Genomic DNA, 14,982 nt, shown 5'->3' with positions numbered 1-14,982 from the left:
GCGGCTGGTTTATTAGACCGTGGAGAGATGGAGTTGCTGATTACTGGGGTGTAGAGACCCTAAATTGACCCTTTTCCTGTAAGATCGTAAAACTTCCATAGTGACTTTCCGTGCGCACGCATCTTCAAAACCACGTTGGAAATAGTATCCGACACTCCGGCAGCAGAGCAAAGGCCTGTGACAACAAACCGCTTTGACAGAATGCAACCGGAAACACATGCTTAAGATTTTTTTATATTTTATATTTATATATTATATTCTATATATTTATATATATACGTCAATAATAACTTTTGGTCTCGCGCCAGATTTAGGCAACAAGTAATGGGAGTATATGAAAACCACATCCTAGCCTCAAACCTGTCATATCAGTGTTCAAATTTGTATTTATGGTTGCATCATTTACAACAACCGAATGCTTGACACGTTGTAAAGTAGGTAAATATTTGGAGTTATAGTTTAAACTGTTTTCGAGTAAAAGAAAGAAAAAGTGGTATGAATCAGTTTATTCAGAAACAATTTTTTGGAATTAAAACAGCCACATAGAGGCTGAAGAAATTAAGATAATCAAAGAGAAAAGAAAACAACTTAAAACTAGGAAAGCTTACTTCGTAGTAAGTGCAATTATATTCTATGAACATTTAATACTACTATAAAACACCAAAGTAGATTATTCATATTTCTTATGAAGTTAGAGATTGCAATTATTAACAAAGTTGACAACGTATGGATAAAGTTAAATATATATCTTTTAGTCAAAAGAGGTGTCTGCATAATTTGTTACAGTGTGTTTGCAGGTATATTTGTACAATGCAGCAGCTGCTGCATTCACTATCCAAATGTAATGTATAAATAATGATTTGTCTGGTGTATGGTGCGGTCTTAAAATTAGGTATTTTTACTATATTTCAATTGGATAAATATTTTTACACATATTTGTAAATTCTCGTGCTTTGCCAGTTTTAGACGTTGGAATTTTAATTATTAGCGTATCGTTTTTGTCTTGAATGCCGTCATTATTTTTCAATTTATCCATTCCACATGCTCCTACAACTTCTAATAAAAAATAAACCTAAAACATAATGATTTATAGACAATGTGATTGACCTTGTTTGAGATCACCTTTAACATCGTGTACATTTAATCACGGGCTTCTGTTAAAAATTTTGGTAAGTCTTCTCTTGTAAATATATTTGATTTCTTGGCAATGTAACCTATATTTTTTGCTTGAAAACTTGGTGTACTTAGATATATCTATGCTGTTTTTTATTAACAGAGTTGACTTTAACTACGACTATGCAGCCCAAAGTGTTAAAGATTTCACAGAATTTGCTTTTTCAGCGAAATACTCCTATGCAATGAGGTGTTCTCCATATATTTTGCATGGTTGTTTCTGCGCAAAAAAAAAAAAAAATCATACCGCTTTTCATAAACTGTGGCTGAGTTTTTAGGTAATAAATTTGATATATTATCTGCCAGTTTTTGCAAGTTCGGTCGAATGCATGTAAACTGCTTGTTATTATTGCTATCCATCTCTATTTTGCAATTGCTGCAGATCTTTCTGCAAGCAAAAATATTAAAAGTGCCGAAAAATAAGAGGTATGCTTCATACTTTCATTTAAAATGGGCATGTAAGCTAATAATCTGTTCTGTAATAATAATAAAAGCTTATTATAGGTTATGTAGATACAAGAAAATTGTTCAAATTCTTCCTTTCCGCATACTCCTACAACTTCGAATAAAAAATATACCTAAAACATTATGTTTTATAGACAATGTGATTGACCTTCTTTGAGATTACCTTTGACATTAGGTACATTAATCACGGGCCGCTGTTAAAAATTTTCGTAAGTTTTCTCTTGTAAATATATTTGATTTCTGGGAAACATAACCTATATTTTTTGCTTGAGAACTTGGTGTACTTAGATTATATCTATGCTGTTTTATATTAACAGAGTTGACTTTAACAACGACTATGTAGCCCAAAATGTTGATTTCACAGAATTTTCTTTTTCAGCGAAATACTCGTATGCAAAATGAGATATTCTCCATATAATGTTTTCCATGGTTGTTTCTGCACCGAACAAAAACTTATTACAGGTTATGTGGATACACATTGTTCGCTGCCATAGAATGTCGCTGCACTTCAAGAAATCCGCTGTTGCCATGCAAGGTTGCGACGTTGCGAGATTACGCGCAAATTTAGTTAATAAATTATATTTATAAAATTAATAAACCGGATGTGTTTCTAATAACTAATAAAAAGGGTTATCAAAGAGTATAGAATTACTGCTAAACCGAAAAACAATTTATAACCTTGTAAAATGTAATTGTGGAGGTAGATAATACTAATATGACAACACCGCATTTAATTTCTGTGCCGATTTTTGAACATAGAAAAAGCACATTACTGCGCGATTTCGAAAAAAGAAACATTACTATTTTTTAGCAGCTTTTAACCTCTCTTTTTATATTTCTCCAAGAAAGGCGTACATGTCAATTTTAAAATACCAGTTTAAGTTGGAGTAAGAAATTTACTTTTATGGTTGTGTGTACAGGCACTTCTACAATTAGCAGTACAAGTTTTTGTTAATCTCTTAAATTATTTTTCTACTTATGGAGCCAATCTGGATATTTGCTTAAGGGTGTGCTTTAAATTTTAGGAATTAATATCTTGGAACGTCATGCATCGTTTCCATACATTTTTGAGCTTCTGTTTTATTTTCTAATCACTTGGAATTTCATTTCCAAAAACAAAAATTGTACTTGATATGAAGCTCATTATTCCGAAACATGTAATTATAAGATCAAATGTTACTATGCATGAAATGTATTATTTGATATAAAGTAACTTTTGATATCGCATTCTTTAGATTTTTTTCATGGGTACTTTACAGTTAATAGTATCACCATGAAATTGTTTCTTAGATTTGTTTTTCTTTCTTCCGGTATTTGAATCACAATTTGATAATCTTAAAACAACGACAATTAATTTAACTTTAGCTTGAGTTGTGAACCTGAAAGTTGTTTTGTATGAATTTGTGTGACAAAAGTGTACTAAAGATGAAAATAATTACTTATACTCTTTTATAATCATTAATTACATTTGTAGCAATTTTTGGCCTCTCGTATTTTATATTATTTTATCCAAGAAACAAGCGAAATTTGAAAAACCAGTTTAATATTTTAATGGAGCAGTAATTATGAACCCAAATGTTGCTATGGATAAAAACTATTATTTGATTTAAATTAACTTTTGGAATCACAGTCTTTGGATTTTTTTCGTAGATACTCCACAGTAAACAACATAATTATAAATCTGTCCCTTTGATTTATTAATTTCTCAATCCGCCGATATTTGAAAGACGATTTGGTATTCTTAAAACAAGGGTTACTAATTTAATGTCCCCTTGGACTGTGAGCCTGAAAGTTGTTTTGTATGAATCCATATGGGGTCAAAGTGTACTAAAGATGAAAAGAATGACTTCGTTTATAGCAACTTTTGGCCTCTCGTGTTTAATATTTCTCCAAGAATGTTTTTAATTTTGTAAGATATTGGGCCAATAAAACATACACAGACAACATTATTTGCAATTCTTCCAACCACCTATGGATTCATAAAATATCAACTTTTGCATCTTTAATTGAAATATTGTTCAATTCTAATCTAAACCATGAAAACTATAATAAAGAACTTCAGTCCATAAAACAAATTGCAATAAATAATGACTTTAAAGTAAAATTAATCCACAATCTAATTGACAAAATAAGATACAAAATTAAAAAAAAAAACAATGTTGCTCGTTGTTCAAAACGGACCATGATACTAAGGAAGACATAGGTAGATATTATTTTCTGGATTTTATTGAAACATTATCTTACAAAATTAAAAACATACTAAATAGAGTGAATAAAAATGTTAATATTTCATTTATAAAAATTAATTCAACCAGAAATCAGTTACTGAACAACAAAGATAAAATTACTTAACTAGATAAAGCCGGAGTCTATCAATTACAATTTGAATGTTGAGATTGTGCCTTAAATTTTACGAATCCATATCGTGAAATAATACACCTCATGAATTTCACCGGCTTGTGTTGAAATTTCGGGTTTCCAATTTTAAATTTATTAATCTAGTACTTCGTTCCAAAAACAAAATTGTGCCCGGAATGATGGGTTAATTACCTGTTTTCACATATACGAAGCGCACGAGTCCGAAAGTTACCTAACATGCAATTATGAGGCTAAATGTTGCTATGGATGAAAACTATTATTTGACTTAAAGTAACTTTTGGCATCACAGTCTTTAGATCTTTTTTCATAGGTATTTTACACTTAACAACATCATTATGAATTTATTTCTTAGATTTATTTCTCAATCCACCAATATTTGTCTTAACCTCATAGAAAATGTTTCGTCTTATGGAAAAAATCTGAATCTTTACACTTGGGGGTGTGCCTGAATATATAGCACCGAATATTGCCTCACATGAATTTTACTGCCTCGATTTGACCAAATTTTGGGTTTCCGATTTTAGATTTAATCATGTTCCTAGTACTTTAAGATATGTTAGCACATGAGTCCGAAATTATGAGGCCAAAAGTTTCTATGGATGAAAGCCATTATTTGATTTAAAGTAACTTTTGGCATCACAATCTTTAGATTTTTTTAATAGTTACTTCACAATTAATAACACAATTATGACTTTTTCTTTTAGGTTTATTTCTCTTATCTGTTATTAAAATAACTGCTATTAAGTTAATTTTAGCTTGGGTTGTAAGTTTGAAAGTTGTTTTCTACGATTCTGTGAGGCCAAAGTCTACAAAAGAAGAAAGTAATTTTAGGTTAGATGGTTAAACATTCAGCCAATTATTTGTTTTTATTTATACTACTTAAAAAATTTAAATTATCACTTTAACTTTGAATAAAAAAATATTTTTATGAATGAGTCTACAGATACTTCTACCATTCACAGTCTAATTTTGTCTTAACTTCATACAAAATGTTTCGTATTATTGAAAAAATCTGAATCTTTACACTTGGGGGTGTGCCTGATTATATAGCACCGAATATTGATTCACATGAATTTTACTGCCTCGATTTGTCCAAATTTTGGGTCTCCGATTTTAGATTTATTCATGTACCTTGTACTTTACTGTATGTTAGCACATGAGTCCGAAAGTTATTCGTCATGTAATTATGAGGCCAAAAGTTTCTATGGATGAATGCCATTATTTGATTTAAAGTAACTTTTGGCATCACAATCATTAGATTTTTTTAATAGTTACTTCACAATTAATAACACAATTATGACTTTTTCTTGTAGGTTTATTTCTCTTATTTGTCATTAAAATAACTGCTATTAAGTTAATTTTAGCTTGGGTTGTAAGTTTGAAACTTGTTCTCTACGATTCTGTGAGGCCAAAGTCTACAAAAGATGAAAATAATTTTAGGTTAGATAGTTCAACATTCAGCCAATTATTTATTTTTATTTATACTATTTTCGTGTGGTATAGCAAGAATAATGGTCAAAAATCAAGTATTTTAGGATCAAAAAACGGCACATCATTTTCCAGATAATATTAACACTAATAAGTCTAAAAATCTAACCAAATATTGACTTTTTTAATGTGTTATAAGTTTACTGACGAGGTGGCTGAGAAAGGGGATGAACCCTGAAACTGCTATCACCAAAATAGTATAAATAAAAATAAATAATTGGTTGATTGCAGAACTACATAACCCAACTTTATACCCACGCTAATATGGAAACACACATATCAAAATAATTAGCTCATTTATAGCAACTTTCGAACTCTCGTATTTTATATTTGTCTAAGTAGCAAGTACTTAAAAAATTTAAATTATCACTTTAACTTTAAATAAAAAAATATTTTTATGAATGCGTCTACAGATTCTTCTACCATTCACAGTCTAATTTTGTCTTAACTTCATACAAAATGTTTCGTATTATGGAAAAAATCTGAATATTTACACTTGGGGGTGTGCCTGAATATATAGCATCGAATATTGATTCACATGAATTTTACTACCTCGATTTGACCAAATTTTGGGTTTCCGATTCTAGATTTATTCATGTACCTTGTACTTTAATGTATGTTAGCACATGAGTCCGAAAGTTATTCGTCATGTAATTATGAGGCCAAAAGTTTCTATGGATGAAAGCCATTATTTGATTTAAAGTAACTTTTGGCATCACAATCTTTAGATTTTTTTAATAGTTACTTCATAATTAATAACACAATTATGACTTTTTCTTGTAGGTTTATTTCTCTTATTTGTTATTAAAATAACTGCGATTAAGTTAATTTTAGCTTGGGTTGTAAGTTTGAAAGTTGTTCTCTACGATTCTGTGAGGCCAAAGTCTACAAAAGATGAAAATAATTTTAGGTTAGATAGTTCAACATTCAGCCAATTATTTATTTTTATTTATACTATTTTCGTGTGGTATAGCAAGAATAATGGTCAAAAATCAAGTATTTTAGGATCAAAAAACGGCACATCAATTTCCAGATAATATTAACACTAATAAGTCTAAAAATCTAACCAAATATTGACATTTTTAATGTGTTATAAGTCTACTGACGAGGTGGCTGAGAAAGGGGATGAACCCTGAAACTGGTATCACCAAAATAGTATAAATAAAAATAAATAATTGGTTGATTGCAGAACTACCTAACCCAACTTTATACCCACGCTAATATGGAAACAAACATATCAAAATAATTGGCTCATTAATAGCAACTTTGGACCTGTCGTCCTTTATATTTGGCTAAGTAGCAAGTATTTAAAAAATGTAAATTATCACTTTAACTTTGAATAAAAAATATTTTTATGAATGCGTCTACAGATACTTCTACCATTCACAGTCTAATTTTGTTTTAACTTCATACAAAATGTTTCGTATTATGGAAAAAATCTGAATCTTTACACTTGGGGGTGTGCCTGAATATATAGCACCGAATATTGATTCACATGAATTTTACTGCCTCGATTTGACCAAATTTTGGGTTTTCGATTTTAGATTTATTTATGTACCTTGTACTTTAATGTATGTTAGCACATGAGTCCGAAAGTTATTCGTCATGTAATTATGAGGCCAAAAGTTTCTATGGATGAAAGCCATTATTTGATTTAAAGTAACTTTTGGCATCACAATCTTTAGATTTTTTTAATAGTTACTTCATAATTAATAACACAATTATGACTTTTTCTTGTAGGTTTATTTCTCTTATTTGTTATTAAAATAACTGCGATTAAGTTAATTTTAGCTTGGGTTGTAAGTTTGAAAGTTGTTCTCTACGATTCTGTGAGGCCAAAGTCTACAAAAGATGAAAATAATTTTAGGTTAGATATTTCAACATTCAGCCAATTATTTATTTTTATTTATACTATTTTCGTGTGGTATAGCAAGAATAATGGTCAAAAATCAAGTATTTTAGGATCAAAAAACGGCACATCAATTTCCAGATAATATTAACACTAATAAGTCTAAAAATCTAACCAAATATTGACATTTTTAATGTGTTATAAGTCTACTGACGAGGTGGCTGAGAAAGGGGATGAACCCTGAAACTGGTATCACCAAAATAGTATAAATAAAAATAAATAATTGGTTGATTGCAGAACCACCTAACCCAACTTTATACCCACGCTAATATGGAAACATACATATCAAAATAATTAGCTCATTTATAGCAACTTTCGAACTCTCGTATTTTATATTTGTCTAAGTAGCAAGTACTTAAAAAATTTAAATTATCACTTTAACTTTGAATAAAAAAATATTTTTATGAATGCGTCTGCAGATTCTTCTACCATTAACAGTCTAATTTTGTCTTAACTTCATACAAAATGTTTCGTATTATGGAAAAAATCTGAATATTTACACTTGGGGGTGTGCCTGAATATATAGCACCGAATATTGATTCACATGAATTTTACTACCTCGATTTGACCAAATTTTGGGTTTCCGATTTTAGATTTATTCATGTACCTTGTACTTTAATGTATGTTAGCACATGAGTCCGAAAGTTATTCGTCATGTAATTATGAGGCCAAAAGTTTCTATGGATGAAAGCCATTATTTGATTTAAAGTAACTTTTGGCATCATAATCTTTAGATTTTTTTTAATAGTTACTTCACAATTAATAATACAATTATGACTTTATCTCGTAGGTTTATTTCTCTTATTTGTTATTAAAATAACTGCTGTTAAATTAATTTCAGCTTGGGTTGTAAGTTTGAAAGTTGTTTTCTACGAGTCTGTGAGGCCAAAGTCTACAAAAGATGAAAATAATTTTAGGTTAGATAGTTCAACACTCTGCCAATTATTTATTTTTATTTATACTATTTACATGTGGTATAGCAAGAATAATGGTCAACAATCAAGTATTTTAGGCTCAAAAAACGGCAGATCAAATTCCTGATAATATTAACACTAATAAGTCTAAAAATTTAACCAAATATTGACTTTTTTAAAGTGTTATAGGTTTACTGACGAGGTGGCTGAGGAAGGGGATGAACCCTGAAACTGGTATCACCAAAAGTAGTATAAATAAAAATAAATAATTGGTTGATTGCAGAACTACCTAACCCAAATTTATACCCACGCTAATATGGAAACAAACATATCAAAATAATTAGCTCATTTATAGCAACTTTGGACCTGTCGTCCTTTATATTTCGCTAAGTAGCAAGTATTTAAAAAAATTTAAATTATCTCTTTAACTTTGAATAAAAAATATTTTTATGAATGCGTCTACAGATACTTCTACCATTCACAGTCGTAATTTTGTTTTAACTTCATACAAAATGTTTGGTTTTATGGAAAAAATCTGAATCTTTACACTTGGGGGTGTGCCTGAATATATAGCACCGAATATTGATTCACATGAATTTTACTGCCTCGATTTGACCAAATTTTGGGTTTCCGATTTTAGATTTATTCATGTACCTTGTACTTTAATGTATGTTAGCACATGAGTCCGAAAGTTATTCGTCATGTAATTATGAGGCCAAAAGTTTTTATGGATGAAAGCCATTATTTGATTTAAAGTAACTTTTGGCATCACAATCTTTAGATTTTTTTAATAGTTACTTCATAATTAATAACACAATTATGACTTTTTCTTGTAGGTTTATTTCTCTTATTTGTTATTAAAATAACTGCGATTAAGTTAATTTTAGCTTGGGTTGTAAGTTTGAAAGTTGTTCTCTACGATTCTGTGAGGCCAAAGTCTACAAAAGATGAAAATAATTTTAGGTTAGATAGTTCAACATTCAGCCAATTATTTATTTTTATTTATACTATTTTCGTGTGGTATAGCAAGAATAATGGTCAAAAATCAAGTATTTTAGGATCAAAAAACGGCACATCAATTTCCAGATAATATTAACACTAATAAGTCTAAAAATCTAACCAAATATTGACATTTTTAATGTGTTATAAGTCTACTGACGAGGTGGCTGAGAAAGGGGATGAACCCTGAAACTGGTATCACCAAAATAGTATAAATAAAAATAAATAATTGGTTGATTGCAGAACTACCTAACCCAACTTTATACCCACGCTAATATGGAAACAAACATATCAAAATAATTGGCTCATTAATAGCAACTTTGGACCTGTCGTCCTTTATATTTGGCTAAGTAGCAAGTATTTAAAAAATGTAAATTATCACTTTAACTTTGAATAAAAAATATTTTTATGAATGCGTCTACAGATACTTCTACCATTCACAGTCTAATTTTGTCTTAACTTCATACAAAATGTTTCGTATTATGGAAAAAATCTGAATATTTACACTTGGGGGTGTGCCTGAATATATAGCACCGAATATTGATTCACATGAATTTTACTACCTCGATTTGACCAAATTTTGGGTTTCCGATTTTAGATTTATTCATGTACCTTGTACTTTAATGTATGTTAGCACATGAGTCCGAAAGTTATTCGTCATGTAATTATGAGGCCAAAAGTTTCTATGGATGAAAGCCATTATTTGATTTAAAGTAACTTTTGGCATCATAATCTTTAGATTTTTTTTAATAGTTACTTCACAATTAATAATACAATTATGACTTTTTCTCGTAGGTTTATTTCTCTTATTTGTTATTAAAATAACTGCTGTTAAATTAATTTCAGCTTGGGTTGTAAGTTTGAAAGTTGTTTTCTACGAGTCTGTGAGGCCAAAGTCTACAAAAGATGAAAATAATTTTAGGTTAGATAGTTCAACACTCTGCCAATTATTTATTTTTATTTATACTATTTACATGTGGTATAGCAAGAATAATGGTCAACAATCAAGTATTTTAGGCTCAAAAAACGGCAGATCAAATTCCTGATAATATTAACACTAATAAGTCTAAAAATTTAACCAAATATTGACTTTTTTAAAGTGTTATAGGTTTACTGACGAGGTGGCTGAGGAAGGGGATGAACCCTGAAACTGGTATCACCAAAATAGTATAAATAAAAATAAATAATTGGTTGATTGCAGAACTACCTAACCCAACTTTATACCCACGCTAATATGGAAACAAACATATCAAAATAATTGGCTCATTAATAGCAACTTTGGACCTGTCGTCCTTTATATTTGGCTAAGTAGCAAGTATTTAAAAAATGTAAATTATCACTTTAACTTTGAATAAAAAATATTTTTATGAATGCGTCTACAGATACTTCTACCATTCACAGTCTAATTTTGTTTTAACTTCATACAAAATGTTTCGTATTATGGAAAAAATCTGAATCTTTACACTTGGGGGTGTGCCTGAATATATAGCACCGAATATTGATTCACATGAATTTTACTGCCTCGATTTGACCAAATTTTGGGTTTTCGGATTTTAGATTTATTTATGTACCTTGTACTTTAATGTATGTTAGCACATGAGTCCGAAAGTTATTCGTCATGTAATTATGAGGCCAAAAGTTTCTATGGATGAAAGCCATTATTTGATTTAAAGTAACTTTTGGCATCACAATCTTTAGATTTTTTTAATAGTTACTTCATAATTAATAACACAATTATGACTTTTTCTTGTAGGTTTATTTCTCTTATTTGTTATTAAAATAACTGCGATTAAGTTAATTTTAGCTTGGGTTGTAAGTTTGAAAGTTGTTCTCTACGATTCTGTGAGGCCAAAGTCTACAAAAGATGAAAATAATTTTAGGCTAGATAGTTCAACATTCAGCCAATTATTTATTTTTATTTATACTATTTTCGTGTGGTATAGCAAGAATAATGGTCAAAAATCAAGTATTTTAGGATCAAAAAACGGCACATCAATTTCCAGATAATATTAACACTAATAAGTCTAAAAATCTAACCAAATATTGACATTTTTAATGTGTTATAAGTCTACTGACGAGGTGGCTGAGAAAGGGGATGAACCCTGAAACTGGTATCACCAAAATAGTATAAATAAAAATAAATAATTGGTTGATTGCAGAACCACCTAACCCAACTTTATACCCACGCTAATATGGAAACACACATATCAAAATAATTAGCTCATTTATAGCAACTTTCGAACTCTCGTATTTTATATTTGTCTAAGTAGCAAGTACTTAAAAAATTTAAATTATCACTTTAACTTTGAATAAAAAAATATTTTTATGAATGCGTCTGCAGATTCTTCTACCATTAACAGTCTAATTTTGTCTTAACTTCATACAAAATGTTTCGTATTATGGAAAAAATCTGAATATTTACACTTGGGGGTGTGCCTGAATATATAGCACCGAATATTGATTCACATGAATTTTACTACCTCGATTTGACCAAATTTTGGGTTTCCGATTTTAGATTTATTCATGTACCTTGTACTTTAATGTATGTTAGCACATGAGTCCGAAAGTTATTCGTCATGTAATTATGAGGCCAAAAGTTTCTATGGATGAAAGCCATTATTTGATTTAAAGTAACTTTTGGCATCATAATCTTTAGATTTTTTTTAATAGTTACTTCACAATTAATAATACAATTATGACTTTATCTCGTAGGTTTATTTCTCTTATTTGTTATTAAAATAACTGCTGTTAAATTAATTTCAGCTTGGGTTGTAAGTTTGAAAGTTGTTTTCTACGAGTCTGTGAGGCCAAAGTCTACAAAAGATGAAAATAATTTTAGGTTAGATAGTTCAACACTCTGCCAATTATTTATTTTTATTTATACTATTTACATGTGGTATAGCAAGAATAATGGTCAACAATCAAGTATTTTAGGCTCAAAAAACGGCAGATCAAATTCCTGATAATATTAACACTAATAAGTCTAAAAATTTAACCAAATATTGACTTTTTTAAAGTGTTATAGGTTTACTGACGAGGTGGCTGAGGAAGGGGATGAACCCTGAAACTGGTATCACCAAAAGTAGTATAAATAAAAATAAATAATTGGTTGATTGCAGAACTACCTAACCCAAATTTATACCCACGCTAATATGGAAACAAACATATCAAAATAATTAGCTCATTTATAGCAACTTTGGACCTGTCGTCCTTTATATTTCGCTAAGTAGCAAGTATTTAAAAAAATTTAAATTATCTCTTTAACTTTGAATAAAAAATATTTTTATGAATGCGTCTACAGATACTTCTACCATTCACAGTCGTAATTTTGTTTTAACTTCATACAAAATGTTTGGTTTTATGGAAAAAATCTGAATCTTTACACTTGGGGGTGTGCCTGAATATATAGCACCGAATATTGATTCACATGAATTTTACTGCCTCGATTTGACCAAATTTTGGGTTTCCGATTTTAGATTTATTCATGTACCTTGTACTTTAATGTATGTTAGCACATGAGTCCGAAAGTTATTCGTCATGTAATTATGAGGCCAAAAGTTTTTATGGATGAAAGCCATTATTTGATTTAAAGTAACTTTTGGCATCACAATCTTTAGATTTTTTTAATAGTTACTTCATAATTATTAACACAATTATGACTTTTTCTTGTAGGTTTATTTCTCTTATTTGTTATTAAAATAACTGCGATTAAGTTAATTTTAGCTTGGGTTGTAAGTTTGAAAGTTGTTCTCTACGATTCTGTGAGGCCAAAGTCTACAAAAGATGAAAATAATTTTAGGTTAGATAGTTCAACATTCAGCCAATTATTTATTTTTATTTATACTATTTTCGTGTGGTATAGCAAGAATAATGGTCAAAAATCAAGTATTTTAGGATCAAAAAACGGCACATCAATTTCCAGATAATATTAACACTAATAAGTCTAAAAATCTAACCAAATATTGACATTTTTAATGTGTTATAAGTCTACTGACGAGGTGGCAGAGAAAGGGGATGAACCCTGAAACTGGTATCACCAAAATAGTATAAATAAAAATAAATAATTGGTTGATTGCAGAACTACCTAACCCAACTTTATACCCACGCTAATATGGAAACAAACATATCAAAATAATTGGCTCATTAATAGCAACTTTGGACCTGTCGTCCTTTATATTTGGCTAAGTAGCAAGTATTTAAAAAATGTAAATTATCACTTTAACTTTGAATAAAAAATATTTTTATGAATGCGTCTACAGATACTTCTACCATTCACAGTCTAATTTTGTCTTAACTTCATACAAAATGTTTCGTATTATGGAAAAAATCTGAATATTTACACTTGGGGGTGTGCCTGAATATATAGCACCGAATATTGATTCACATGAATTTTACTACCTCGATTTGACCAAATTTTGGGTTTCCGATTTTAGATTTATTCATGTACCTTGTACTTTAATGTATGTTAGCACATGAGTCCGAAAGTTATTCGTCATGTAATTATGAGGCCAAAAGTTTCTATGGATGAAAGCCATTATTTGATTTAAAGTAACTTTTGGCATCATAATCTTTAGATTTTTTTTAATAGTTACTTCACAATTAATAATACAATTATGACTTTTTCTCGTAGGTTTATTTCTCTTATTTGTTATTAAAATAACTGCTGTTAAATTAATTTCAGCTTGGGTTGTAAGTTTGAAAGTTGTTTTCTACGAGTCTGTGAGGCCAAAGTCTACAAAAGATGAAAATAATTTTAGGCTAGAATGTTCACCACTCTGCCAATTATTTATTTTTATTTATACTATTTTGGTGTGATATAGCAATAATAATGGTCAACAATCAAGGATTTTACAATTTACTTCTTTTATCGCATCCCCTTTGCTCCAGCCTTACTCCGCTCTTTTCCACTCCTTTCATCCACCCTGCTTCTCTTCCATCTTCATTCAATATTTCTGTTATACTTTCCTTTTTTCTTTAATTTCGCTCTAGTCTTGTAGCATGTATTCTAAAGTCTCTTGCACTTCTCCACACATCCTATATATTCTTCTGCTTTCGCTTAAGCAAAAGTTATTGTTTCTTTCTTCATGTCCACCCCTCTGTCTAGCAATTACTTTTTCTCCTTCGTTCTTTCTCTCTCTAGGTACCTTGGCGTTGTTTCTGATATTATCTTTAGACGAGTATAACCCCCATTGTACCTAGGTTCCTTTATACTCGCCATTGGACATATTTGTCCTTGTTGCCACTTTCGAGGAGACCTTTACTTTTCCACATCTCATTCATTATTTCACACAGTCTTTCAATCAAATCATCCGTTCTAAACGTCCATACATCATTTACCAATCCATTCCTCCCTGGTCTTTTCCCTCTTTTCAACCCTCCAACTTGTTTCCATATTTTTTCCACTGTAATGTTCGGCCATTCTTTCTCTCTCAGCATTCTCGGTTTAACTCTTTTGCGCTACAGTACTCTCATTTCCACTCATTAGTTTCATGAAATGGTACTTCCATTGTATTATTAGCATTTCTTCACTGATCATGTTTTTGTTTTTCCTTATTTTGGTTCTTGCTCTGATTTTATGGCTTTTATTTTATTTCTTCTTTCGGAATCTCTTCTTTTTTTTATTCACACCGACCTGTTATTATTTCTTGCTGGACA

The 14,982-nt window shown here is 29.9% G+C and overlaps 1 long non-coding RNA gene across 3 annotated transcripts; it reads right to left on the bottom strand.

Annotated features, from left to right (window-relative positions):
* Positions 1-491: 491 nt before the first annotated feature.
* On the bottom strand, positions 492-2,753 carry LOC135135287 (uncharacterized). 3 transcript variants are annotated; one of them, XR_010281487.1, is made up of 3 exons: positions 1,802-2,753; positions 1,123-1,751; positions 492-1,072 (listed from the first exon to the last, which is right to left on the bottom strand). It is a non-coding gene; the product is annotated as an uncharacterized LOC135135287 (long non-coding RNA). The 3 variants fall into 3 exon arrangements; XR_010281488.1 differs by having other exon boundaries at positions 492-1,561; positions 1,613-1,751; XR_010281486.1 differs by having other exon boundaries at positions 492-1,751.
* Between the last annotated feature and the right edge of the window lie 12,229 nt (positions 2,754-14,982).

Source organism: Zophobas morio, unplaced genomic scaffold, assembly GCF_036711695.1.
Source record: "Zophobas morio isolate AGI-343-1 ecotype UQ-CSIRO unplaced genomic scaffold, CSIRO_AGI_Zmor_V1 ptg000024l, whole genome shotgun sequence".
Taxonomy (NCBI): Eukaryota; Metazoa; Arthropoda; class Insecta; order Coleoptera; family Tenebrionidae; genus Zophobas; species Zophobas morio.
Note: the sequence above shows the minus strand (reverse complement) of the source record. Positions and strands in the feature narration are given on the sequence as shown.